Source organism: Nylanderia fulva, unplaced genomic scaffold (assembly GCF_048542155.1).
Source record: "Nylanderia fulva isolate GAGA-0341 unplaced genomic scaffold, ASM4854215v1 Scaffold1016, whole genome shotgun sequence".
NCBI lineage: Eukaryota > Metazoa > Arthropoda > Insecta > Hymenoptera > Formicidae > Nylanderia > Nylanderia fulva.
In genome coordinates this window covers 7,234-10,902 of record NW_028189211.1, presented here as the reverse complement: position 1 = coordinate 10,902, position 3,669 = coordinate 7,234, and the positions used below count along the sequence as shown (strand labels likewise).

Below are 3,669 nucleotides of genomic sequence, written 5' to 3'. Positions count from 1 at the left end.
CTAAATAGACATCGAGAAACATCATAGTTTTTTGAGAGCAGGCCGCCATGTTATTTTTCTGAGTCATTAACAAATTGGTACTCTGGAATTACGAGCAATTATTTTTCATTGTACGGGCTAGTATGAATTTCAAATCAAATCTCTATAAACGACCATTATATTTTGTGCACTAAGAATAACATATCGCACTTATTTTCTAGAATCAAATTGTAATCAGTTTTACTTATATGTATGTACATTCAATGTGAACTTGCACCTTGAATAAAATATCACAGTTACTTTTCATGGTAATATATTATTACTAAATTTAGATAATATACACTTTACGTATGTTCACTTTGAACTGGCACCTTGAATAACTTCATCAGTTACTTTTCGTGATAATTTATTATTAGATCGTTTAAATTTTTGAGTACCTTCTTTTGAACATGGCCTGACCTTTTCATTTTTATGATTTTTTTAGGATATATATATATATATATATTTAAGTCATTACCAGAAATTTAATCTTTTTTACCTTTTTGAGTTTGATCTTCATTATTTTTATTTGTTAACTCTTTGTCAATGGAATAAACATCATCTTTATCGTTAAAATCTTGATTTTTATTTTCTATGTCTTTTTTGTTATGTGTAGTGATCATTTCCGTTTCTTGTTGATCAATAATTCTCTGTTTTTTCTTTTCAATTTAAATCATTTTGATTTTTTCGAGTGCAATGCTTGGATTTTCAAAGGTTGCTAAAACCTGTGCAGACTTTTCCGAATGAAACAATTTTTGTGATCCAGAAAATTCCTTCGGGTCTGGTAAAGGAGACAATAAATCCACTTCTATACCAGAAGATTCATTATCAGATGACGTAAAATTTTTTGCAGTAGTTCTATCATGACGTATTTGTTTCATATTTTCTTCATCTTCAGTATTTATGTTCGATATATTTTCGGCCATCCTTAACTTTTCTTGGCCTCGTTCAAAAGTATCCGAATGTAACAATGACAATTATATATTTACAATTATAAATACAAAACATAGACAATTAAGAGTAGTATAAATTATATGTCGATAGTTTAATGTTAAAAGAAAATATTTAAGTTTTCAAATAGAATTAATTCTTACTTTTACGCAATATCAATTCAATAAATAATCGATCCAATAAAGTCAAAAAAAGTAATTTTTAATTTTATTTATTACATATATTATTAATATAGACTCTTGTTTACATTATTTTAATTTTATTTATTGTATTAATATTGCCAAGAAAAAAATAAATTTTTTAACAAAAAAAAAGGAAAAAGGAGTTTTAATAAATAATTATAAATATACCTGCTGAAGCAAAAATGCGTAGAACATCATATATTGCCCAGCCAGCTTTTACATTTCTTAAATCCGGTATTTCTTTATTTCTTATTGGCTTATTCAGCCTCTTTTCGCATCGTAATTTGGAAGAAGCAAACCTGTTGCTTTTTAACAGATTCTTGTAACCAGTTATTAGGGACTAGTGCTAGCTCGTCGTGGAATTGAACTATATAAAAGTTTTCTGGAAACTATACCAACAAAAAATATAATAACGAATTAATTTATTGACAATAAATAATATTACAGTCATGTGCATTTCTATATATTACCTGTAAGAAAGATTCTTTTCCTGTTTTTTGGAAAGAAAATTGCTCGCCTCTCGGTTCAGCCATATTTAATAAGTGTATTACAAATATATTGGAAACCATACGGTGTAAAATGTTCAAAACAGAGAACACATAACCTGCAAAAATTAATCACAATTTATTATATACAATTAGTTTTATTAAAAATAGTGACATGCAATATCACGTATACATAAAGTTTAGTTAATTTTAATTCAATTTTGAAATTATTTAGATGATTTGAGATTATTCATATTTTTAATATACCTTTTTAAAATCTTGAATATTGATGAGACAAATGTACAGACACGAATGCGAATGAATATGAACAAATATCGTCGAATAGTCACAAATGCAAATTTTCTTTGATTACGTTTATAGTAGTAGTAGTAGTAGTAAAATTTTATTGATCTCCTTGGGGTTTCAATTCCCTTACAATTTTAACAATACAAACGAAAATAATATTTACAAAAATAAAAAACACGCTACAATGACCTTCCTACTCTTAACCTAGCTTATTTCTAACTTATCTCTAACTTAACTTAATGCCCTAAAGGGTTGGACTTTGGGTCGCCCGTTGCCCAGGCCGTCTCCCCTTGACTTCTGCCCAACCCCATGCACACACACACACGTTTTTGGGACTTCCGTTTTCTCTTGCCTTCTTTTCTTTTTCTTTCTTCCCTTTTGTCCCCCTCGCGTCACTCACTCTTCCATTTATTCTTCTTCTCTCTTAATCTCCCCATACACTCCTCTCTCCTCCTCTCTCTTATCACCCTCTCTCTCTCTATCTCCCTCATTCATTTTTCCCCCTCTCCATTTTCTCCTAATATTTACCTCACCACTTTCTGCCAACTCTCTTTCCTCTCTCCCTTCAATCCACACCTCTCCCATACATGCTCCCATGACTCTTCCTCTTCTTCACATATCCTGCATTTCCTCTTCTCTGCTTCTTCCCAATACCTGCTTTCTAATATCTCATTTCCTAATCTAAATCTTGCTACTCTTCTCCATCTACTTTCTCCCCAATCCTTTCTTAAGTATTCTGGCACTTCCTCCTCTAACCTCCTTGTACCATTTGTTAAATTCTGACCCCTCTATTCTCTCTTCCCTCTCCCTCCTCTGCTCCTCCAGATCCCTCTTTATTATCTCCCCAAACCATCCCTCTTCCTCTCCTCTTCTCTCCTCCACCTCCTCTATCCTTCTACCTCTTTTCCCAAAATACTCTTCCCTTTCCTTTTCCCAGTCCGATCCCACCCTTCCTACCTTCGCCCTTTCTCTCATTTCCTCCCAACATTTTCTCGCTAGTTCGTTTTCCTCTTCCTTCCTCCATTCTTTTCTCAAAATTCCAAGCCCTCTTCGCTGCTCTTATCCTCAACTGGTCTCTTCTCAATTCTTCCCTTACCATATATCCTGGTGTCCTCCTTTCTACCCCTAGCGTCCATCTTAAGTATCTTTCCTCCATCCTTTCCATTCCCTCTTTCTCCTTCCACCCCCATATTTCCACCTCGTAGCTCATCACTGTCCACACTAATTTATCAAACATCCATAATCTTCTCCCCCAATCTTTTCCAAACCTTCTCTTTCCTATTCCCCATACTTGCCCCATAATAGCTGCCGCTCTCCTCATCCTTTCTTTCACCTGCCCCTCTTGTCCTTCATTCCTCTGTAGTCTGTATCCCAGATATGTAAACTCCTTCACTTCCTCCATTTTCTCTCCCTTCCATCTCTACTCCCTTTTCTTCCATCTTCCTCCCTTTCTCCTAAACCTCATTATCTTCGTCTTCTTTGCGTTCAACTCTAATCTCTTTTTGTCTAAATATTCTTCTAGTCTTCCTATCATACTCCTCAGTTCTTCTTCCTCCTCTACCAGCAACACCATGTCATCCGCGTACGCCAATGTATATATCCTTTTTTCTCCTATACTCACTCCTCCCCTTCGCACCTTCCCCATTTCTTCCTCTAAATCCGCTATTAGAATGTTAAATAGTATTGAGCTTAATGGGCAACCCTGCCTTACGTCTTTCTCAATCCAA

At 34.1% G+C, this 3,669-nt stretch overlaps 1 pseudogene; it reads right to left on the bottom strand.

Annotated features, from left to right (window-relative positions):
* Positions 1-517: 517 nt before the first annotated feature.
* Positions 518-3,344, bottom strand: LOC146725168 (uncharacterized; annotated as a pseudogene).
* Positions 3,345-3,669: the final 325 nt, after the last annotated feature.